Below are 26,818 nucleotides of genomic sequence, written 5' to 3' on the forward strand. Positions count from 1 at the left end.
CTTGTTGGTATTAGCTTTCTCTTGGATAGACGCTTGAAACGATCCCAATGTGATTCTTTAGAGAATTCAATGCCGTATGTTTCTTCTACCTCGGGTGGAGGTGGAACAACATGCCTATGCTTGCTTGAAATCGATCTTGCTCGCTTCTTGTGACGGATTGGAGCCATCTACAAGGATGAAAACAACTCATGAGCAAATCTTTACATTTGTCATATTTCTATAATAAGCATAAGTAATTGCTCAAGAATCAAGCACAAATGCAATTATTTCAAAATAGAAACAAGAGATGGCTACATATGAACAATGCCATTAATATAGAGTCATGAATTTGAAGCAAGTAGGCATGGATTTAAAGGCAAAATTGAACATAAGAGACCAAATCATGAATCAAATTGAGCAAAATAATCTCAAACATTGAATTATCAAAGCAATAAAACCATCATAAAGAATACCCATGAGAGAGAAAATGACCAACAATGGTGAATCAAGCAAGGTATACAAATTCATCATGAAAAAGCTTCAAGTTAACATCCAATAACATCATTCAACACAAATTACAAGCTAAAAGAACCAACAATGGAGTTCTACCATGAAAGCAAAAATAAGGGTTTCAAGCTTGAACAATGAGGAAAAAGATGACTAGAAAATAAGAAATTATACCTCAATGAAGCCTTGAATTACTTGCAAATTGCCCAAAATGAAGATTTAAGAACAAATAGAACACCCAAAGACAAGATTCAAGCACTAAATCAAAACACCAAAAGTTCGAAATTATGCCCAATTTTCGAATTTCAAGTTTGAAATTTTTGGAATTTTTTTTGTTTTGGAAGGGATTTGATTATGCTTTGATGTAATTTGTAAAGAAATGAATATTAAAAATGAATAATTGTGTGAATTTGCAAAGGGTTGGAAGGGTTTGAAGATAGAAGAATGAGTGAGGGAGTAAGGGGAAATCGGGGAGTGAGAATGGAGAAATAAGGGTGGTGCGTCTTTTAGGGTTAAAAGGGGGATGCTGAACGCACCTGGCGGCTGGCGACGGTGCATGCGCGCAGGCGACAATGTGTGCGCGCAGGTGATAGCAAGGGAAGGGGTTTGGCGCGAGGCTTGGGTTGGAAAATTTGCCAGAATCGCTGCCTACCTGGTGCGTGCGCGCAGCCAGAAGGTGTGTGTGCACCAGGTAGGGCCTAGGTTGGTTCAAAAATAGGCCAAAACTTTGACCCCTGTGGTGCGCGCGCGCAACCTAAGGTGCGCGTGCACCAAGCAAGAATATTTCGGCCATGAATATACTCTCGTGTTTGCATAATGAGACATTTGAAAGCGCATTCGAAAAAGAGTAGAAAATCTATAAAAATGCAAACATGAGAGCATAAGACCCCAACAAGATTTTTCACCTAAACTTAACTAAACCTCGTGAAATCTTGAAAGAACACCAAAATTGTTGGAAATTTTCTTCGATCCAATCTCATGGTACCTAAAATCTTCATTTTTGAATTGTAGAGAAGAACCTTATTGCCAACACCAAAATCTTTCTTCTCAATAAGCTTGTCATGTGTTTCCTTGGAACGAGTTTTGTACACACTAGCACAATCATAGGCATCAAGCCGAAGCTCCTCTAGCTCATGAAGATCTAACCACCTTTCTCCCCCGCACTTGCCAAGTCAAAGTTTATCTTCTTGATTGCCCACAAAGCACGATGTTCAATTTCAACCAGGAGATGGCATGACTTGCCATAGACTAGGCGGTATGGAGTGGTACCTATGGGGGTCTTGAAAGCCGTTCGATAGGCCCAAAGAGCATCATCCAACTTATCCGACCAATCCGTTCGATTTCTCGCAACCGTCTTTTCAAGGGTGAGCTTGATTTGACGATTAGAGACTTCCACTTGACTGCTCGATTGGGGATGATATGGGAGGCCGAATCTTTGATGGACTCCATGCTTCCTCAACATCTTTTGAAAGGCATGGTGAATAAAATGAGAACCGTTGTCGCTTATTACCGCCTTTGGTACCCCAAATCTTGGAAAGATTATCTTCTTAAACAACTTCATAACCACCTTGTGGTCATTAGTTAGGGAGGCAATGGCCTCAACCCACTAAGACACGTAATTGACCGCCACAAGAATATATTGATTTCCGAAAGATGACGGAAATGGCCCCATAAAATCAATACCCCACACATCAAACACCTCCAACTCGAGTATGGGTTGTTGAGGCATTTCATTTCTCTTGGAGATGTTCCCAACTCTTTGACATCGGTCACATGTCTTTACAAAGCCCCATGAGTCCTTAAAGAGATGTGGCCACCATAAAACGCATTGAAGGACCTTAGTGGCGGTCTTAGAAACACCATATGGCCCCCGCTTGGATCTGAATGACACATTTTCAAAACACTAGGCACCTCTTCGTTTGGCACACAACGTCTAAGTAAGCCATCGACCCCTTTCTTGTATAAGATGGGATCATCCCACATATAATGCCTTGCCTCTCTCTTGAGCTTCTTTCTTTGGTTCTTAGAAAAGGAAGGAGGAAACTCCCAACATGCAAGAAAGTTCACTAAATCGGCAAACCATGGGAGCTCCTTTGCTTCAATAGCATACAAGAAATCATCAAGCATCCTATCCTCAATTGGAGAACCATCATCATGAGTTTGAGAATCTTCTAAATGAGAAAGATGATCCGCCACAACATTTTCCGTTCCTCTTTTATCCCTAATCTCAATGTCAAAGGTTTGGAGCTCAAGAACCCACCGGATCAACCTTGGCTTGGAATCTTTCTTGGCAAAAAGATACTTGAGAGCCACATTGAGAGCCAAGAATTCCTTCTCCGTTGTAGTGTAATTTCATTGAGCTCCATTTAGAGTCTTGGACATATAATAGATCACATGAAGTTTCTTGTCCACTCTTTGACCCAAGACACCTCCTATTACCGAATCACTTGCATCACACATCAACTCAAATGGTAAATCCATCTTGGAGCTTAAACAATAGGAGTAGAGATTAGAGCTTTCTTCAACTTATTAAATGCCTCCAAACACTTATCATCAAACACAAATTCGACATCTTTTTGAAGAAGATCATTGAGGGGCTTTGCAATGAGCGAGAAATCCTTGATGAATCTTCTATAAAACCCGGCATGCCCTAAGAAAGATCTCACTCCCTTTACATTCACCAGAGGTGGAAGCTTTTCAATGACTTTAATTTTTGCTTTATCTACCTCTATCCCCTTATGAGAGATCTTGTGGCCAAGGACTATGCCTTCCTCCACCATGAAGTGACATTTCTCCCAATTCAAGACCAAGTTCACCTTCTCACACCTTGCAAGACATTTTCAAGGTTTTTAAGGCATGCCTCAAATGAAACACCTCCTACGGAGAAGTCGTCCATAAAAACCTCCATCTTCTCTTCCAACATATCTCCAAATATACTCATTATGCATCTTTGAAATGTCACGGGAGCATTGCAAAGGCCGAACGACATTCTCCTATAAGAAAATGTATCATATGGACAAGTGAAGGTTGTTTTCTCTTGGTCATTCGGGTGGATAGGGATTTGAAAAAATCCCGAATAACCGTCAAGAAAACAATAGAACTTGTGCCTTGTTAGTCTTTCAAGCAATTGATCAATAAAAGGAAGGGGGAAATGATCTTTTTTTGTAGATGTGTTTAGACGTTTATAGTCTATACACATCCTCCATCTCGTGACCGTCCTCGTCAGAATGAGCTCACCTTTCTCATTCTCAACAACGGTCATACCTCTCTTCTTTGGGACAACGTGAATGGGAGAGACCCACCTAGAATTAGAAATGGGGAATATGATTCCCGCATCCAAAAGTTTGGTGATCTCCTTCTTCACTACCTCTCCCATTTAGGGGTGTAGCTTTCGTTGCCTCTCAATAGAAGGTAAAGCATCCTCCTCAAGAGTTATGTGATGTGTACATAAAGCGGGGCTTATACCTTTGAGGTCATCAATGGTATAACTCAAAGCACTTCAGTGCTTCTTCAAAACACCACACAACTTTTGAGCTTGATGCTCACTCAAAGAAGAGCTAACAATCACGGGAAAAGTGGAGTTGGATCCTAAAAATTCATACCTAAGGTGTGATGGAAGAGGTTTGAGCTCAACCATTGGAACACCTTTACCTTCCTTCGATGTTGCCACTTGTAACACTTCTTGGCTAGAAATGCTCAAACACATTTGCTCTTCAACATCCTCAAAGCATCCATTGAGCACATCTTCATACAAAGCCATCTCCTTGCTAGGGGTACCTATCTTTTCCTTATTCAACAAAACATTCTCAAGAGCATCGTTAGAAGTGAGCGATTGCTCATGCATAGAAGACACAACATGATCAAGAGAATCAATCAACATACAATTTTCTAAAGAAGAACTTGGATACTTCATGCTATCATTTAAGTCAAATTCTATCACCTCATCCCCTACTTTGAGTGAAATTTTAGCACTTTTCACATCTATCAAAGCACCCAAAGTAGTAATGAATGGTCTTCCTAGAATGATAGGAATATTAGCATCTTCATCCATCTCAAGCACCACAAAATCTACCGGAATAACAAATTTCCCAACACTGAAAGGAACATCCTCTACCTTACCCTTAGGAAACTTAATTGACCTATTGGCCAATTGCAAAGTGATGTTAGTAGGTAAGAGTTCCCCTAGCTCAAGTCTTTGGTAAACCGAATATGGCATAAGGCTAACACTAGCTCCTAGGTCACACAAGACATTCTCAATTTGCATTTTATAAATGGCACAAGGGATGGAAAAGTTTCCGAGGTCTTTTAGCTTAGGTGGCATCTTGGGATCTAGGCCTTGGGAAGGTAAAGAAGAAGGACTAGCATGGTCTTTCAAAGCATTAGCAAGTTGAGAAATTTGGTTTTCAAGCATCTTATTATGAGTCATTATTTCATTAAATTTCTTATCACTTACGGTCATGTAAGTGTTTAACAACTTTGTTTGATTTTCAATGATTTCTTCCAAATTTGTTCTATGTGAAGAAGAAGAGGATTGAACATAGGAATTATCATTTTGGACCTTTGGAGCAAATCCGGGTGGAGGGCCTCTTTGAGCACTGTTTTGAAAGTTGCCTCTACCTTGATTGTTCCAATTACCCCTATTTTGATTTTGACCATAACCTTGATTATGGTTACCACTACCTTGATTATGATTCCCATAACCTTGGTTTTGATTACCATAATTTTGGTTTTGATTTTGGCTACTATAACCTTGATTGTTATAGTTACCTCGAGAACCTTGGTTCCCTTGGTTCTTATAACCACCACCTTGGTTATAGTTGTAAAAATTGCCATGATTGTTGTAATTCCTATTCCATTGACCTCTTTGATTCTCAAACCTAGAATCATGATTATTTGACACATAGTTCACATGCTCATTCACATTTCCATCTTGATCATCACAAACATCCATACATGCATGAAGGCAACTAGAAACATCATGATCATACGACCCACAATCATCACAAAACAAGCATCCACTAGGCATGTTATTAGAAGAAGGAGGGGGTTGAGAATTAGAAGACATACCTCTCCCCTTAGATAGGGAGGGAAGACTTGAACCTTGGTAGGTACTTTCCAACTTTGCCTTGATAGCGGACATCTCCTTCCCCAAGTTTGTCATTTATGAGGATAGATTGTTGATTGCATTTAGATGATCAACCGAGTACACCGAAGAGCTAATCTTGCTAGTTGACTCTCTTTCTCCATCTTGCCAATCTCTATAATACATCACTTGGCTTTTGCTTGAAACCTTGAATCAAATCTCTAGCCTCCGTCGTTTTCTTTTGAGGATAGAAACGAGATAGAAATTCCTTGGTAACCTCGTCCCATATCCTTAGAGAATTCGGCTTAACCTCCTTGTCTAGCCATTCCAAAGCACGCCCTATGAGAGAAAAGGGAAAGAGCTTGAGGCGGATGAATTCTTGGGAAATTCCGTTCGCCTTGATAGTATTGCAATATTTTTCGAACTCCTTGAGATGATTTAGTGGGCTTTCATGCTTGGCCCCACTAAATTGTCGCCTCTCTATCAAAGTGATCATTGCCGGTCTTATTTCAAAATCATTTGCCGGTGTTGTAGGTGGAGCAATCCCACTCTCAAATCTATATGCACCGGGAATACCCAATTCTTTCAATGCCACTCTCGGATTTTCTCCCATTCTTGCTTGTTCTTCTTGTTGTGGTTCTTCTTCACTTGAAATGCTAAGGCTCAAAGATCGTCTAGCACCCCTCAACCTTGCAATAGTTCTCTCAATTTCCGGATCAAATGGCACTAGAGAATGACCACGTGCTCTATGCATAAAATATCAAAAGAAATGGTTAGTAGCACGGCTACAAATGTAGCCTAAAAGAAAATCTTTTTGTATTTTCAATTAAAGGTGAAATAGACTCAACAACTATAACCAAGCACCAATATCACTCCCCGGCAACGGCGCCAATTTTGACAGGAGGAAAATGTATGTCGTTATCTACCTCTCCTAGAGCTAAACTTAATTTGTAAACACTCGACCAACCCTAATACAAGTATATGGTAAATCAAGGGTCGAACCCAAAGGAATGAGTAGGAACGATGCTATAGCCTATGTCAAGCTAATTCAAAGAATATAAATGGTTGTGGTTGGTAACTAAGATGTCAAAAAGCTAGACAAATTGAGGAATTCAATATGCTAAACACTAGGGATATAGGTTCCACATGCAAGCTCAATGATTATGCTAATTTATAGATCACTCAATCGATTCAACATCACAAGGGACAAACAATAGTTGTAATCAAAGGAATCCAAAAGCTATCTCCTATAAGCCAAGATAGGGTTCACTATGAATGGCTAACAAGGAAATTCACAGTCAAATTCAATTAATTAAAGAAATTCTCAAATCAAGGGTTCATGTCATTGAAATTTGCAATGCAATCTAGATTAATCTTATAGGTTGATCACTCCTAGTTTAATTAATCACATGCACAACTATGTCAACCAATTTAATTGCAACAATCCAATCAATTTAGTATCATTAACTAGCAAAAATCATCAATCAAGCATGTTTCCCCTTCTCCCTAGCAACTAATCTACTCACTAAACATGGTGAAATTAAGGAACAAAACAAATTCAATCAAATTCATATTCATTTAAAGCTTAATCAAAAGAAAATCAATCAATTAACAAATTCTAGAGCAAGGAATGTAATCTCAATAAAAATTCAAGAAACTAGAAAGAATTGCATTAAAAGTAAATCAAAGGAAAGAAATCTTACAAACTTCCATTGAATTGAAGAATGAATTTCAAGATCAAATTGAAATCTAAGATCAAATTCAGGTACAAACAAGTACATCTTAAGCTTCTCTCTCTACTATTTCTGGAAATTTATTTCTCAAGTACAAAAGTTAAGTCGTCATAAAAAAGAAAGTCAAAAGCTATAAATAGGAAAATCGAGCGAAGGGGGCCGCACAGCGCCGTGCGCACGCACAGGCCAGCCGCGCGCGCGCACCCCTGTGTGGTGCACGAGGCCTTGGATCCTTCGCTTGCTTGATCAAACTCCGCGCTCCCGAGCATCCCCATCATCAGTGCACTCGAGATGATGCCCGCGAACAAGGCAGTCCCAAAATGAGCAAATTGACTTGATTATTCACCTACAAAACACAAATAAAACAAAGAGAGAAAGCATAACAAAGTAAAACTAAAACTAAAACTATGAATTATCAACTAAAAATATGAAAAAATCGTAAAAACTAATCGAGAACCAAAGTGAATTATAAAAATGGAAAATCAAATAAAACTAAGAGAATTATATGAAAATGATGAAAGAAAATGAACCTAAATCTTATTCTTTTGAGCGCCATAATTGACGCTCATCACATGAAGCAAATTATTCCCCCATAGGATTGTGATGCTCCCAAGGATGTGAATTTTAGTGCCGAACGGATCCCTCGTTGGATGCAATATTGGACTAGTCTTCCTAAGTGGGAGGTGCAAAATCCTACGGCGAGCATAGTGTTATCTTCCTTTTACAAAGCTTGGATGAATGCGGCAGACAAGGGAGAGTTAAACAAGGCTCATTAACAAAGTCACCCGCCTCGGCTCGCAATCCACCCAATCCTTCGATGCAATTAGCCACTACTACTCCTCCTAGTGGTCAAAACAAAGGAGTGAGAAGAAAATTAGAATTCTCCTCATCACCTAAGGCTCGTTCAAGAGAACTCAAAAGGAAGGTTGCTCCTAAACCTGCGCAACAAGGAATAAAGATTAAAGAACCTTCATCAAATCCCCATAAGAAGACTCCGTTAAATGCTAAAGACAAGGGAAGCAGAGTTTAAAGGGCCCCTATACCCAAATTGAAAAACAATGTTTGGGTCAAAAAGAAGGGAGAAGGGGAAAACTCTATGGTCACCGAAAGTACTGCAATGAAAACTACTCCTCCTTCAACTGTGACTATTGAGCACATAGTAAAACCTTTGGGTGTTACACAATATTAGTAGTTTTAATTTTTCGAATAAAGTGTAATCACTACTAGTTTTTTTTTGAACTATTTATTATGTAATTCTATGATGTCTTTTGAATAATATTTTGTTTGGAATAAAAATGAGCTTTTTTTTTTATTTTTTTTTTTTTATATGACCGAATCAAAAAGATTGCCTACGTATTTGTATTACGAAATCAGGTCTTTGTGTAGTTCTTTGCGAAAAGTTTAATATTATTTTTTTTTATTATTTTTCTTTAATCCTTCTTGTAAAAATCAAATGAAAAATTAACCAAACTTTGTTTAATAATTTAAATCAAAGTTTAATTTTGTTGTTTTTCGAGTATACGTAATATTTGAAAACGCCCTTATTTTATCGCTAGTAAAAATCAAAATTTTATTCAAGCGTAAAATTATTGGTTCGTAGTTTATCATTAGGTGGCGCACAACGTCCAAGGTTGCGCGTGCATCTCACGCACAACGTATTTTGTTGCACGTGACATCTGCGCGTAACTGGTTTAGTTGCGCGTGACACCATTGCTACCAGTGTTAAATTTTTTTTTCCAATTATTATTACCCCCCAAGTGTGAAGAGTTTTTTGTGGTGTTCGAAAAAATCTGAACACTTTGAATGGTATATATTTTTTGTGATTACCCCCCAAAGTGTTATGAGCTTTATCGTATGATTCGGTAAAGTTCATTACACTTAGAATCTTTATTTGAATGCTAAGAGACATGATTGTTAATTATGAATGAGCGAGTTTATCCGGACTTTTATGTGTAATATTTTTTATGTCGATCAATGTTTATTAGTTGACGGATTTCATCGCTGCCAATATCCATTAATCAAACAGCTCCTCCTGATAGAATTTCAATTACGCAGTATGGTCCTATCCAATTAGGTTTGAATTTCCCTTCTAGGATCAGTTGGTGGACCCCTAACCTCTTTTTATACAAAGTCTCCTTCTTTAATGTTACGGGGTCGTACCCGTTTATTAAAGTGTCGCGCGATGCGTCGTTGGTAGACTTGTACATTATGTAAAGCTTTATTCGTCGTTCGTCGAGGAATAAAAGCTCTTCAATTCTCCATACCTTGCTGGTACCCATTCAGCTTCCGGTAGCTTACTTTCGAGTACGATGCGTAGGGATAGTATTTCCAGTTCAACTGGTTGAACTGCGTCCATGCCGAAAACTAAGGAGTATGGAGTTACTCTTATTGTTGTTCGTATGGATGTTATATAACCCCATAGAGCGAATAGTAGTTTGATCGGCCAGTCTTTGTAATTTTCTGCCATTTTCTTAATGACGACTGTTATATTTTTATTTGCCGATTCTGCTACTCCATTCATTTGGGGTCTATATGGGGACGAATGATGATGTTTTACTTTATAAAGAGCTAAGAGGGTCTCAACTTCTGCTTTGAATTGAGATCCCTGACCACTAATTAGTTCATGTGGAACTCCATATCTACAAAATATATTTCGCTTAAGAAAGTTTGCGACATGTTTAGAAGTGATGTTAACGTAAGAAGCGGCCTCGATCCACTTGGTAAAGTAATCAATGGCTACTAGTACGTAATCGTGCCCTCCTGCTCCTATTGGAGAGAATTTGCCAATTACGTCAATTCCCCAAGTCGAAAAGGGCCAAGGGGAAGTGAGGTTATATAGTTTGGATGGTGGGAGGTGTTGTAAATGAGCGAACATTTGGCACTCTAGACATTTCTTGACATATTGTATGCAATCATGTTCTATTATGGACCAAAAGTACCCTTGTCGTGAGATTATCTTAGCAAGTATTTTTCCATTCATGTGAGGTCCACAAACGTCTTTGTGAGTATCCTCCATAAGGCGCGTGGATTCGGGTTGATTTATATACAATAAGCATTGACCGTTGGGTCCCTTCTTGTATAATTGACCATTCACTAATCCATATTGGGCTGCGAGCGTTCTCAAAGCTCGTTGGTCTTCTGATGAAGTATTTGCAGGATAGGTGCCATGAGTAATATGTTGGAGGATATGATCATACCAATGATTTTCTCCTTCGATGTCATTTATTTCCTCTATTACGTCGCAATAAGCCGGTTTATCTCTTTTATAAACGCATAATAGCATCATATTTAAGTGATATAGAATGTTGATCATTGAGGCTAATTTTGCTAACGCATCGGTAAATTGATTCTCATCCCTTGGGAGGTATTTGAAGTTAATATAATCAAAATGCTCGCTGAGTTGCTCTAGGTGTGCTTGGTAAAGTATCATCGTGGAGTTTTTGATTTTCCATTTTTTGAGTATATGATTTATTTATTAAGCTGGAATCTCCATATACCTCTAATTTTTGCACACCTATGCTTGCTGCTGCTTCTAATCCAATAATGCACGCTTCGCATTCCGCGGCATTATTAGTAGCCTCAAAGTCTAGTTTGGCAGATATTGGAGTATGTGCTCCCTCTGGACTTATGAGTAACACTCCTACACCACATCCCTTTTGATTGGATGCGCTGTCGAAGTACATTACCCTTTTGTCATCTTGTGTCCTGAGAATCTCTCCATCTGGAAGATTAGTAGTTTTTGCATGACTTGTTTGAATAAGGTGTTGAGCTAGAAAATCGGATATTACTTTTCCTTTTATCGATTTTTCATGAATATATTTTAATTCAAATTATGCCAACATTACCAACCATTTTGGATATTCTTCCTTGTATGGGTGGTTGTTCAAACAAATACTTTATCGGATTATGTTGTGAAATCACATGAGTGGTGTGGGGCAGCGTATAATGTCGTAGATTTTTTAGTTGCCCACACTAATGCTAAGCTTGTTTTTTCCAAGGTGTTGTATTTTGTTTCATATTGAATGACTTTTTTACTTATATAGTATATTGCACATTCTACTTTTTATACCTCTTGTGCTAACATGGCCTGTGTGGCCGTATCTGTAACGGTGATGTATAGTCTAAGAGATAGTTTGGGTACTGGTGGTGCTAAAACTTGTAGACTTTTGAGATAGTCTTTGACTTTCTCAAAGGCCTCTTGGCATTGATCGTCCCATTCATGTTTTTCTTCTTTTTTCAGTTTTTTGAATATTGGCTCACAAGTCATTATCAATTTTGATGAATCGACTAATATACTGTAGCTTGCAAAGGAACCCCCTAATTTGTTCTTCTGTTGAGGGGGAGGCATATCGACAATTGCCTTTATTTTAGAAAGATCGATCTCGATACCACGTGTGCTTACTATGTATCCGAGTAACTTGTAGGAAGTTACTCCGAAGGCGCATTTTTGTGGATTCAATCTCATTTTATATTCTTTTATGCGAGTGAAGAATTTGTGTAAAGCTTTTATGTATCCCATTCTATATTTAGACTTCATGATCGTGTCATCCACATATACCTCTATTTCTTTATGCATCATATCATGCAAGAGAGTCGTAGCCGTTCTTTGGTAAGTAGCTCTTGCATTTTTTAGACAAAATGGCATGGTTGTATAGCAATACGTACCCCAAGGGGTAATAAAGCATGTCTTTTCTTCGTCTTCTTTTGCCATTATAATTTGGTCGTAACCTGCGTATCCATCCATAAAGGATAACATCGCATGTTCAGCCTTCGGGCTAGCCTTGTTGAGGTCCCTAAAGTCGACACATGTGCGAACTCGTAGGACGATGTTTGCTACCCATTCTAGGTAATTACATACGCGAATGAAGCTAGCGTCTAATTGCTTTTATACCTCTTCTTTTAATTTCGAAGCGACATCAGGTTTCTTTCGTCGAAGATTTTGTTTTACTTGTTTAGAGGTAGGGTTCAAGGGAATGGTATGTCCTGCAATTTCCCTATCTATTCCAGGCATGTCCCTGTATGACCAAGCGAACACGTCTTTGTAGACATCCATTTGTGTCTCCCCAAAACCAAACCCAGTGATGAATACCTTTTACGTCAAACCATAATCGAATGAGGTGAAAGTGTGAAAAGTCAAGTGTTGCGGTTAGTTTTTATTAAAAATCTCTTCTTTCTGTTTTCGAAAACCCACTCTATTTTATGAAAACGTCCAATTCAGTTTATTTTGGTCCATGATAAGGGTCCAATAATGGTGTAGTTGGATGGGGCTTGAAAAGACCTTTCCAACGATATATTATAAGCCCAATTCCGATGAATAATGAGGAAGTTATGGCCAAAATACTAAACTGGGCCCAAACCGGATTTTACCTACGACCCAATGATCATGAGGAGGGTCCAAAGGTTTAATCCTATTCCTAAACTAATTAGGATTGATTAGAATCTTCTATAAGTTTCTAAAATATCTTAATTATCCTTTTTTGAAAAGATAAGATCATGGAATTTGAATTTAAATAAAACTTTCCTTTTTTAAAACTTTCCTAATTCTATTCGGATTTAAAGATGTTCAAAGATAGTCAGATATTATTTTCTTGCCTCATATATTTTATCCAAATTTTATATGGTTGGATAGATCTTGAAATTATCTTTCCAATGATAAATTATAATAATAAATCCGAGCTATAACAAAAAAGATATGAAAGATATACGAAACTCTATCCAAAACTAACACCGTCCTACTATTTCGTCCATATCCTTTTATATACAAAAGATTTTAATCTGATTCCAATTGCATTTGAAAGTAGACTTCAGGAGCTTTCCAACGACATATTATATGACTTTTTTGGACTTCTAGATCAAAAGATATGATAAAAACAAAATCCGCAAAAACTGTTTCTGTCGCCAAACGACAGGCTTGTCGCCTCGCGACAGACTCTGTCGCTTGGCGACAAGATAAATTCCTGACGACAAGATCGGTTTGTTAGCGACAGAGTGGAGTTTTATTCCTTATCAAATTCTATGATTTTCCGGACTATTTTCCTATAAATAGGGTCCGAACTTCTGTTTTCATTCATCAACTCTCATTTATTCTCCCAATCAATTCTCTCATCAAGAATTACTTAATTCTTATTTTTCTCTCTCTTTCTAAACTACCTTTTTACAAACAATATTCCGCATTCACAAGACTTAGAGTCTCTTAGCCAAGTTCGAAGTTACCTTCGCCCTAGACGTGAAAGGTTTGATAATTTCTGAGGATTTGGTCCAAAACTAGTCAAAACCTTATTTAATTTGATTTCAATTTAATTCTTTAATTTCTTTATTATTTTCATTGAAGTTTACTAACTTGTGTATTTTGTTATTAGAAAGAGGTACGAGGCTTCAAAGTAAGTAGATTAGCTTACTCTCTATTTCTTTCACAATGTAGAAAGCATGTTTATTATTGTTTGATTCCTAGTATCATGTTAGGATGCTTTTAATGCTTTCTAGTATCATGTTAGGATGTTATTTTATGCTTTCTAGTATCATGTTTAGGATGCCTTTACTCCTTTCTAATATCATGTTAGTACCATGTTAGGTTTGAAGCTTCGATCTTTATTGCTTAGTGACATGCTAGGGTTTGTTATTAATCTTGTTAGTATCATGCCTAGGATCTTGCTATTATATTTAAGCTTTATTATATCATGTTATTATCATCGTTGTTATATATTATTATTATGATGCTTATGTTGCTTGATATATTTTATCGTTATTGCTTGATCACACCTTTTATGCTTGTTAAAGGGAATTTGTATTTGAAATCACGCTTAATAAGATAATTATTAATTTGGTTTAGGCTAATATGATTTTAATTCAAGTCATCGCCAATAATAGTATTATTTGTGCATTAATTTCAACCAACATAGATAAACAGGGTAGGTTTAATATAATATTTGTATGTTATTCGAAAAGCGCACATGAATACGAGCAGAAAAAGTAGAGGCCTATTTTATAGGACGGGTCCTTTCTTTTGTAGATTGGATTCGTACCCTCATCCCCGGACCCTGTTTGGTTCAAGACCTTATGGAGTAGTTGATGGTCCTTTTGGATTGTCTTTTGGGTTTACAAGTCCCTAAAACTTGTTGGCGACTCTTTTTGCTCTTTTTCTTTCCCTTTGGAACGCCACCGTACTTTAGTGTATGATCACAGTGGGGTTCAAGTTTGGGGTTATCGTAATGCTTGAAATATTCCCTACAGTTTTTGGCGACTCCACTGGGGAAGATTTCTATTTATTTCCTGAAATTTTTTATTGATTTTGGCAATTATTTAGAATGAGCGGATGAGACTCGAAAAATTCTAAGTATTTCATGTGCGTGATTTGATTAACATTATTGTCATATGCATTAAAAGGTTCTCATGGGAGCACCCCATGAGTCAATCCATAGGAATTTTACACGTAGGAAATTTGAGAAATATCTTTCATGACTAGAATCGAAAAGATGATGTGAAATCTGGAAAATTCGAAGAACACAGAAACTTGCCAAGGCATGTAGGAACTAGCGTCTAGAAAACAGGGCTTGTCGCCCGTAAAAAGTTTCTGTTGCCTGGCGACAGTTCTGTCGCTTGGCGACAGGAGCTTTTTTGCGGCGACAGTCCCTGTAGTCTGGCGCCAAGTTCTTCCAATACCGAGCCAGGGGTCTGCCTTCTTGCTTTAACCATTTCTAGCATTGTTGGCTTGATTTTACTTATTGATTGAGTCCTTTTCCCACTTTTCTGAACCCATATGTGTTCTACATATGGAAATAACCCTCTGGGGGTTCCTGCTTCACCTGCCCAATGGAATATCCCACTATCATGTGCAAAGTTCAGATTTGGGTACGTGCAAAGTTTGTGAATCCACCAAACCATGGAGTCGAGTTCGATTTCATCACGAACTCGCGGAATCCTGTCCATTCCCTCCAACCCTCCCGGTAGGCTTGTGTGCAATGCATATGGATTCATAACCATGGACCTTTTTTGACTTAACCCATATCCTCGAACTTTAGAGAACTAGAGTCATGGTTAGGTTGCAAACTCATCATATTGTGACTATGTGAACTACTTGTGCACCCTTGCTTGTATATATTATATATGTGTTAACCATTTGTTTGACTTGTGATTAAGACTAAATAAATTGACTAATGACTAAAAGGACTTTGTCTAATTAATTAATTAATTAAAGGCTAATAAATTAATCAATTCGACTTAGTACGACTTTAGGCATGTCCATTTAGAGTAAAATTACTGGAAACAGTCTAGATTAATGTTCCAGCAATGGCACAGGAATTTGGACTGTGGTGCTGCAGTTTAGTGTCTGTCGCCTGGCGACAGGCTCTAAACAGTGGCGACAGTCCTGTTGTTTTAGCGACAGTCCAGTTCTCTTGCTCGAGTCATCACGACGAGTCTAATTCACAGTCTACTAATCAGTTTATCAATTTATTAATGGCTCAAACCATGTTTAAGTCTTTAATTGAGTTTAGGCACTTAAAGTCCAATGGTCATACACTAAGAGTCAAAACTTTGTTTAATTAATTAATTAATTAATTTGAGCTAATAAATAAGCATAAAATCGAGTCATAGTTCCTTTAAGTCAACCCGGATTTTTATTCCCGTATACTGCACATGCGTCAACTTGTTTTGGTCATAGCCGGAGTTCTAGGAAGAACCACGAGTCGTATAAACTATGGATCTGTAGCCCCGAGTTTTATCTTTAATTTGGCGTTGGTTTCGTCCCAATCAGAATCACAGATTAAAAGTTATGACTAAAATACTACAGCCTGTCCAGTTTAGTGCACATACGTGAAGTCTTAATTTAGTCTTTGCTTGAGTCTAGTCACATAGTCTAGCCACATGGTCATGACACAAGTCTTAACATTTCACCTACACTCACTATTTTTAGCACACACTTTGTACATGTAACCGTGACCATGTCTTAGGTTCATGCATGAGTCGATTTTTCCGTCATTTGAGTGGGGGTCCATTCTATTCCTATTTCTTCATCTACATCTTCTTCCTATTCTCCACATACTTTCTTCCATATTTCTTCATCTACATCATGTTCCTACTCTCCACATACTTTCTCCACACATACCATTCCCTTCATTCTTTCATAATCTCTTCCCATCTATGCATGTTGAATCGAGTTCGAGTCATGTGATTGACAATAATAATAATAAAAAAAGGAGTAATGATGACACAAAACACAAGGCAAGATTCTCACTAAGATTTCGTGCTTTCTTCTTCTTTTTTCAAACCCTTCCCCAATAAGTCTAGCATAGGCACCCTTTGTTTACCTTAGATTTATTACATAGGTTTTTTTTTATTTTTTCCCCTTTAATAAAATGAGCATTTTAATTTCTTGCATATGATCATTGCATTATTAAAAAAAAAAAAAAAAAAAAAAAAAAAAAAAAAAAAAAAAAAACGCCGAATTAAGCACAAGGTATACCAATGATTTAAGGCACCCCTTGTAGCCATATCATATTTCTCACCCTTTAAATATATAATCCTTTTCTTGATAAACCACTTTGAGCCTCGTCTAACGATAGACCTTTCTTTTTTCAACCCACATCTACTAACCTTGGGATGGAATGGTGTGTAACTTATGCAAGTTCCAAATATGAAAGCTTGAGTGATTTCAAAAGAGTAAAATAAAAATAAAAAAATATAATAAAAGTGTACAAAAGGGCAAGTGTTCCAATGTCTTGGATATAAAAATGTCTTTGATAAGAACATGTCTCAGATTGCGTTTCTTATCGAGTGCTCGGTACCGTGCCTGAGAAACATGAATGCCAAGTGAGTGATAGACCGCATGATCGAGATTGCCCACACTTATAAAAAAATGCGAATATGAAAAAATGCAAAAGCAAAAAAAGAAGAGCAAAAAAAAAAAAAAAATAGAGCTCAAAAGAGAGAAAACCTCAAGCATAAAAATAAAAAAAAGATTCAAAAGCAAGGTTGCACACCTTGGGGGCTTATTTAGGGTCTTGAGCCTTTATCCCCTTCTTTTCTAACCTTTAACCTAACCACGTTACAACCCTTAAAAAGACCTTTTTGAGGTATACATACACTTGTGCGAGGTTCGGCTAGAGCTACGTTTGGCCTGATTCCTAACGGATACGTAGGCAACCTCACATTGAGGTGCGGCCATAATAAAAATGCATTCATTTTCACATTCACACACTTACACCATGATCATATCAAGGGATTTCCAATGCTCATCCCTATTTACTTAGAGCTAGACTTGGGGGATTGATCCTTACATCATTAGCCTACCTAGCCTAAGAGTCATCATTATTTGACTCTTATCAAATAATACTTCTCCATACACTTAGCCTTTGTAGCCTAACTTTAGTGTCACTTTCACACACTGCACAGATACATGACTAAATAGACTTCCAATTAGGAACCCTTTGTCATGAATTCTTAACATAACGTTGAAGCATGATTTGTCATATCACACATCACTCATCACTTATAATCATCATTGTATCAAAGTATGAAGTACTTAGCCTCCGCGCCTAAGTTACCCAAATACTTTCATAATCGAGTCAACTAAGATAGTTTAGGATGGGTTACTCCTTATACCTTGAGGAATAATATCAAATGCATATACTTGACTAAGCTCATTCAACATGCACCATCAAACACTTCAATTCTTTTTCGCGTCTTTCTTTTTTAGGAGAAAGTCGGTACCCTCCACAAAAATGACGGAAATTTTTTTCTTTTTTGCATTTTCGAGTCGCACGCCACACACGAGTCATGTACATTGAGTCATGTCGTGTCAATTCACCTTGGGTCAACCTCAAGTCAGTCAGTCACATTGAGTCAACCTCAAGTCAATCATTCACCTTAGGTCAAACCTAAGAAACACATCAAGCCTTAGGTCAACCCTGAGAAAAACACCAGCAAAGTCTTTTGGCAATTCTTTTGACTTTTACAAGATACAACCATTCAGCAAAGTTCCCGTTCGCAGCCAACCGAACGATCGCAACAAACATTCAAGTATCAAGCTCTTTTGTTCAGAGACGCGTGGACATATCATCAAGCTCTTTTGTTCAGAGACGCGTGGACATATCATCAAGCTCTTTTGTTCAGAGACGCGTGGACATATCATCAAAGCTCTTTTGTTCAGAGACGCGTGGACATATCATCAAGCTCTTTTGTTCAGAGACGTGTGGACATATCATCAAAGCTCTTTTATTCAGAGACGCGTGGACATATCATCAAAGCTCTTTTGTTCAGAGACGCGTGGACATATCATCAAGCTCTTTTGTTCAGAGACGCGTGGACATATCATCAAAGCTCTATGGTTCAGAGACGCGTGGACATATCATCAAGCTCTTTTGTTCAGAGACGCGTGGACATATCATCAAGCTCTTTTGTTCAGAGACGCGTGGACATATCATCAAAGCTCTTTTGTTCAGAGACGCGTGGACATATCATCAAGCTCTTTTGTTCAGAGACGCGTGGACATATCATCAAAGCTCTTTTGTTCAGAGACGCGTGGACATATCATCAAAGCTCTTTTGTTCAGAGACGCGTGGACATATCATCAAGCTCTTTTGTTCAGAGACGCGTGGACATATCATCAAAGCTCTTTTATTCAGAGACGCGTGGACATATCATCAAGCTCTTTTGCTCAGAGACGCGTGGGCATTCTATCAAAGCTCTTTTGTTCAGAGACGCGTGGACATATCATCAAGCTCTTTTGTTCAGAGACGCATGGACATATCATCAAAGCTCTTTTGTTCAGAGACGCGTGGGCATTCTATCAAGCTCTATAGTTCAGAGAGGCGTGGACATCTCATTCTATCAAGCTCTATTGTTCAGAGATGAGTGAAAAATCCTAAAGAAAGCTCCATTGTTCAGAGACGAGTGAACAATCCTCAAGAAAGCTCTATTGTTCAGAGACGAGTGAACAATCCTCAAGAAAGCTCCATTGTTCAGAGACGAGTGAACAATCCTCAAAAAAGACTCCATTGTTCAGAGACGAGTGAACATCAACAACAGCAAGATGGCGTTCTCTAGCTTGTAGAAGGTCGTCAAAATGAAATGCAACAAAACGGTTACTCCAGAGACGTGTGCGCGACGGTGCAAGATACGCGTTTCTTAACTCTTTTATCTGTTTAACTAATGATTGTTTTGCAGGTATCGGCGTTATAAGAATGATTTGGAATCGCAGAACGTTTTGAATCATTCTCCGTCCCTATCGCTACTTTGACTTTCGTTTTTTCGAAACATAAGTTTCTTCAAACTCAGTCAAAGTGGGGGCTTCTGTAGACACCCATTTGTGTCTCCCAAAACCAAACCCAGTGATGAATACCTTTTACGTCAAACCATAATCGAATGAGGTGAAAGTGTGAAAAGTCAAGTGTTGCGGTTAGTTTTTATTAAAAATCTCTTCTTTCTGTTTTCGAAAACCCACTCTATTTTATGAAAACGTCCAATTCAGTTTATTTTGGTCCATGATAAGGGTCCAATAATGGTGTAGTTGGATGGGGCTTGAAAAGACATTTCCAACGATATATTATAAGCCCAATTCCGATGAATAATGAGGAAGTTATGGCCAAAATACTAAACTGGGCCCAAACCGGATTTTACCTACGACCCAATGATCATGAGGAGGGTCCAAAGGTTTAATCCTATTCCTAAACTAATTAGGATTGATTAGAATCTTCTATAAGTTTCTAAAATATCTTAATTATCCTTTTTTGAAAAGATAAGATCATGGAATTTGAATTTAAATAAAACTTTCCTTTTTTAAAACTTTCCTAATTCTATTCGGATTTAAAGATGTTCAAAGATAGTCAGATATTATTTTCGTGCCTCATATATTTTATCCAAATTTTATATGGTTGGATAGATCTTGAAATTATCTTTCCAATGATATATTATAATAATAAATCCGAGCTATAACAAAAAAGATATGGAAGATATACGAAACTCTATCCAAAACTGACACCGTCCTACTATTTCGTCCAAATCCTTTTATATACAAAAGATTTTAATCTGATTCCAATTGCATTATATGACTTATTTGGACTTCTAGATCAAAAGATATGATAAAAACAAAATCCGCAAAAACTGTTTCTGTCGCCAAACGACAGGCTTGTCGCCTCGCGACAGACTCTGTCGCCTGGCAACAAGATAAATTCCTGGCGACAAGGTCGGTTTGTTAGCGACAGAGTGGAGTTTTATTCCTTATCAAATTCTATGATTTTCCGGACTATTTTTCTATAAATAGGGTACGAACTTCTGTTTTCATTCATCAACTCTCATCTATTCTCCCAATCAATTCTCTCTATTCTCTCATCAAGAATTACTTAATTCTTATTTTTCTCTCTCTTTCTAAACTACCTTTTTACAAACAATATTCCGCATTCACAAGACTTAGAGTCTCTTAGCCAAGTTCGAAGTTGCCTTCGCCCTAGACGTGAAAGGTTTGATAATTTCTGAGGGTTTGGTCCAAAACTAGTCAAAACCTTATTTAATTTGATTTCAATTTAATTCTTTAATTTATTTATTATTTTCATTGAAGTTTACTAACTTGTGTATTTTGTTATTAGAAAGAGGTACGAGGCTTCAAAGTAAGTAGATTAGCTTACTCTCTATTTCTTTCACAATGTAGAAAGCATGTTTATTATTGTTTGATTCCTAGTATCATGTTAGGATGCTTTTAATGCTTTCTAGTATCATGTTAGGATGTTATTTTATGCTTTCTAGTATCATGTTTAGGATGCCTTTACTCCTTTCTAATATCATGTTAGTACCATGTTAGGTTTGAAGCTTCGATCTTTATTGCTTAGTGACATGCTAGGGTTTGTTATTAATCTTGTTAGTATCATGCCTAGGATCTTGCTATTATATTTAAGCTTTATTATATCATGTTATTATCATCGTTGTTATATATTATTATTATGATGCTTATGTTGCTTGATATATTTTATCGTTATTGCTTGATCACACCTTTTATGCTTGTTATAGGGAATTTGTATTTGAAATCACGCTTAATAAGATAATTATTAATTTTGTTTAGGCTAATATGATTTTAATTCAAGTCATCGCCAATAATAGTATTATTTGTGCATTAATTTCAACCAACATAGATAAACAGGGTAGGTTTAATATAATGTTTGTATGTTATTCGAAAAGCGCACATGAATACGAGCAGAACAAAGTAGAGGCCTATTTTATAGGGCGGGTCCTTTCTTTTGTAGATTGGATTCGTACCCTCATCCCCGGACCCTGTTTGGTTCAAGACCTTATGGAGTAGTTGATGGTCCTTTTGGATTGTCTTTTGGGTTTACAAGTTCCTAAAACTTGTTGGCGACTCTTTTTGCTCTTTTTCTTTCCCTTTGGAACGCCACCGTACTTTAGTGTATGATCATAGTGGGGTTCAAGTTTGGGGTTATCGTAATGCTTGAAATATTCCCTACAGTCTTCGAATTCTTTAAGCGTCGATATTAGGATCGATCGCTCTTCCGGATTTAAGTTTAAGCCAATTTTGACTTCTTTCTTGTTTTAATTTGTTCTTATATTGACTGTTTCAGTTTCTTCTTTTACAGGATTCTTTTGTTCTTGTTCATTCATCAATTCAATCAGTTTATTAATATTATCATCTTCATTAGATTGATTATTATAGCAATTAAAAGATTTAAGAGAAGGCATATACTCGGAAATAGAGCTTATATTATTGAAATAAAAAGAAAGTACATCAACAGAAGAATCCTTTTTGGGATCCTCGTCCTAAGAACTAAAAAATAAAGACTTTGTAATGGCCACAAGGCCTAAATTTTCAGCTTCCTTAAAACCCAAACTAAACTCATCGTCGGATTCTTCGAGCATCTCTCCTTCACCTGTGATGATCTCCAACTTGTCACCTTTATGGTTAATCCACTTGAAAGTCTTCCTCCATCCATGCTCGAAAGTTTCGTTAGAAGGGGTGATCAATGAGGTTAGGTCGAAAGCTTCATCCTGAATGGAATTTTGATTAGCTATTGTAGCAACATGGTTTTTCTCTAGTCTAAATAGCAAGTTAAATGCTTGTCTATCATAGCACTCTAGAATTGGGTGTTTTGATTGAACGATTTCGAAATCGTCATTCAAGAAGTAGCAATCGTGGAATATTTCAAATCCAGGCTTCTTGATACCTTCTTGAACAAGTGGTTCTAGAGAGTCATAGCATGGGTAATCTTCTCCCTCCCTAATAAATTGTTCGTTGAGGGTTTGATTGTAGGATGGGAGTAAAGAGATTATCCCTTTCTTGTTATTGTCTCTACTTGCTTTGATCTTAGTATCGTGAGACTTGAGTTCCTCTTTGGTTGGCTTATATCCCAATCCAAAAGAAAAGCTTTTCTTTGGGATAGGAAGTAAAAGAGATTCCTTTATTCCTATTCCCAAAGGCATCCCAGGAAAGTAACTACTCTTGAATAAGATGTTGTTTACTATTGGCGTGGAAAATGGATCAAGCTTGAATGGTTCTTCAAGGATTTTCCTCCATTTTTGGTGTGCAAATTGCCTCCACGGCGAAACCCCACATGTCCTCTTCATCATTATCATGGTTTATTTCTAAAAGAGATTGATCGTATATTGCGATTTTAAGAGGAGAAGCATGTATAGTCATAGGAAGACCTTGATAGTTCAACTTAATCATTTGGTGGAGTGAAGATGGTATTGCTCCAAGCTCATTTATCCAAGGACGTCCAAGAAGAAGGTTTAATGTCCATGACATGGAATTCAACCATCTTTTGTATTGGGCATGTGGTAATTGGTAGCTTAACAGTTTCACACACCGATCTCCATGAATTGTCGTAGGCCCTAATGCTTTGTGTTGTTGAATGAAAATCTTTTTCTGGATTAAGGCCTAAATATTTCGCAGTTCGTAATGGGCATACGTTTACGGCAGACCCAATGTCAACTAGAGTAAAAGGGATGTTGTATCCCTTGCACCCCACAGTTAGATATAATGCATTGTTGTGGGTAGTATCTTTTAAAGGCAAATCATTACTAGTAAAGATGATTGATTTATAGGATTTTTCGCAAGTAAGCAAGCTAACGAGATCCTGTGGAGTTTTGTCCGTAATTAGAAGTTCCCAAATGCTAACATTCGCCTTAGATTGACGAAGATGTTTGACCAATGGATCTTCTAACTCAGGTGGAGGTGGCATTGGATTTTGAATTTGATTTTGACTAGTTGAAGATCCATTTGGTTGTGTTATATAAACTCGCCCAGAATGAGTTAAATGATCTATCTCATTTAGGTTAGTTGTGGGACTCATGAACCAACTTTCTTCTAGAGGCTTTGATTGTCCTCCATTTCAAGATGTTCCATGAGTTGTGCTTGATGCCATTGTTCATCTAAGGAGAGATTTGATAAGCCTTATGATTTCCCCAAGAAATGATTCCAATCAAGCATTTTATTTGTTTATTTTTGGAGACAAGGTGGAGGTGGGACGACGGCATACTTAGAGACATATAAGTCTTGGAAGTCGTCGTCCCATAACCCACACACTTCATTAGTTGCCCCTATGATTTTTGTGGTTAGAGGCTTCCCTATGGGAGTGATATAAGCCAAAGGATTGAATGTATCACTTCTCATATGATCCTCATCAATGTGAAATATTCCCAATGGGGATATATTATTGTTAGGTTTAGGCGTGGTAATTTTCCTATCGTCTACTAGGTCTTGAATTTTGTGATTTAGGACAAAGCAACGTTCAGTATCATGTCCAACACCTCTATGATAACCACAATAAGTATTGTCATCCCATTCAGGATTTCTTCTTTCTGTAGAAGGGATTGGCGTTGATCCTGTTGGTGCGAGCAATCCTTTTTCATTTAGTTTTTCTGTAATTCTTTATAGTTCACAGGAAATTTCGTAAATTTTCTTTCTCTCGACCACTTTTTATTATATTGCATTGTGCAATTGTATTGTGTGGAAGTCGCAAGTACATCAATAAAGGATGAAGTGTTATCATTCGCCTTTTTGTAGTTATTCTTAGGTTGATGATGATGAGGCTTTTTTGCTGTTTCTTTAGCAACATCATCTTTAATCCTAGTAGCCACAAAATAGACCTTTTGAAAAGTGTCTAAATCAAGGTAGTGTAGATGCTTGTTGTATTTTTCATGACAATTGTCAATGATTTTTTGTACTAACTCCAGTTCTGGTGACCTTTGGGTAAGATAGGCTGCCTTCTCTCACCATCTACCATAGAAAGCAAGGAAACCTTCATCGTCGCCTTGCTTGATCATTTCAAGTTCACGCAAAGTTGATTTGAACTCTACGTTAACTCTCATATTGGGTGATGAAAGCCGAAACTACATCTTCCTGTTTGGTTTTAAATTTAGCATCTAGCCCATAATACCACTCTCTTGCGGCTGGGTCTAGAGATAAAGGGAATGTCAAAGCATAAAGCTTAGGATCAACTCCCTTTAAAGCCATGGTGCCAGTAAAACTCATAAGATGATTTTTTGGATTATTAGTTTCCTTGAATATTGGCAAGTCTGTAACTACGAACTTTTCTGGTAAAGTGAGTCCTGTAGGAGGAGCAAACTTTTCTACATCAAAGTACTTATTCCCCATTGTGGAACGAAGAACAAGCATCTCTAACGACTTTTCTTTCATGGATAATTCATCCATCTTTAGTTGCAAAGCCAAAGCTTCGGCATTTTTCTTTTCAGCTTTTTCAAGTTTCTTGATTCTTCTCTCTTCGGCCTCTTGAGCCTTTTCCTCTCTTAAGAGAACAATCTCTTCTCGGAGTCGCTCTATGGCTGACATTGTTGTTAGACTAGAGTGAGTTCTCGAACAGAAATGGTTTAAAAGGGGTGAATTTGTTGAAGGTAAACGTAGAATGCGAGCGCCCGGGAGTCTTTGTTCCCAAGCTTGGAAACCGGCCCTAAAGGAAGTACGAAGAATTATGAAAATCGATACGCTTGTTTTGAAACGAAAAGAAGAAAAACAAAAAGAAAGAAAGACGTAAGATACATTCGAACGGATAACATCATCTTTAAACAAGATAATGATATTGTTTGTAAGAGCCTATTGTTCATGAAGAATCAAAATGACCTCGTAACAGAAGGCGCGCGCAAGAAACTAGGTTGCGCGCAGATGGCGCGCTCAACCCTAGCTCTTGCGCTGGGTGTTGCGGGCAGCCTTGTTCGTGCGATTTTTTTTTAATAGTTTTTTTTTTTGTTTTTTGTTTTTTTTGTGTCTCTTTTTTTTAACAACTTTTTTTTTCTTCATGATACCCTTCGAATGTGACTCAAAATTACGAAGGGACAACTTCGTTATTGGGATCCTAAACCAAAACTAAAAAAGCTATCCTAAAACACGTCGCAAATAGTCATGTAATCACGTAAGCATACCATAAGCCAAGATCCACATAATGCCTTTCTAAGGTCCAAAGCTTGGGTGTCCAAAGGTACCATATCTTAAGAAACGATGCACAAATCAATCACTCAACGTGTTGACTCATGACATAGTCCTCCCAACATTTTGTTGGTGATATGGGTGGGATGAGTGTTATTGATTTCGGGATAGAAGCCTAGTGTTGGCGACCCCTAGTCAATGAGCCAATTCCCATGGGTTATAGTGTGCTATGATTATGCATGATGCAATATTGCTTGTTTGGTTTTTACTTTTGCGAAAAAAGGAAGATATTATGTGTTCAAGTCTCGCTCTCTAACTAGAGATTATCCAAGTTAATTTCCGTTACAACCCATAGGTAACCTAGTGTTGGAAACCTTAGACCATAACTAAAAACTAATCTTGTAACCTCTAAGTCCCTAGTGGAGTCGCAACTGTAAGGAGGGTGTGCCCATCGTGGGGGATCCTTCTCCTTTATGCCCATGGCCGTTTAAAAGCCTAGGACTTTACACTTGTTAAGGTGTTTTATGATTTGAATTTCTAACTATTTAGGGGACCTTAAATTAGATTTGATCCTATCATTATGCTTTTTTGTAAGAAACTAGTAAGGAGTCATCAATGAGTTTTTGGAAAACTCATTAACCACATTCATGCCTTTCTCCTAATTAGATTTCATGAGATTTAGCACGATTCATAAGTTTACCCATGCCCAAATTGGTCTACTTGTACCAGAAATGAGTTCGGGAGCGAGGGTACTAAAATAACGTTCCTTTTAGGGGGGAATTGCTATTCTAGCTTTAGTGCGCCCTCTAATAGTTCTTCCTTTTTCACAATTTCATCACCAAACAATGTATGCAATCTAATACCTAAGACTAAGTTAGTTAATTTTATTTACAAGAATTAATCACGTAGAAATTACATTGTAAAAGTCGTTATTCTTTTTTTAATCAATATTCATGAAAAGAACAATAAATAAACAAGATTCGCCTTGGCTTAGGTGATCAAACAACAATTAATTATTCAATTCCTACACTATGATTAACAAAAGAATACTATGTGAAATTAGTTAATTAAAAGTTTATTTAGGTTGATCAAACAACACTAATTAAGGGTTATTTAAATAAGAAAAGAAAAGGT

The sequence above is a fragment of the Chenopodium album genome, chromosome 10 (assembly GCF_948465745.1).
Source record: "Chenopodium album chromosome 10, dcCheAlbu1.1, whole genome shotgun sequence".
NCBI lineage: Eukaryota > Viridiplantae > Streptophyta > Magnoliopsida > Caryophyllales > Amaranthaceae > Chenopodium > Chenopodium album.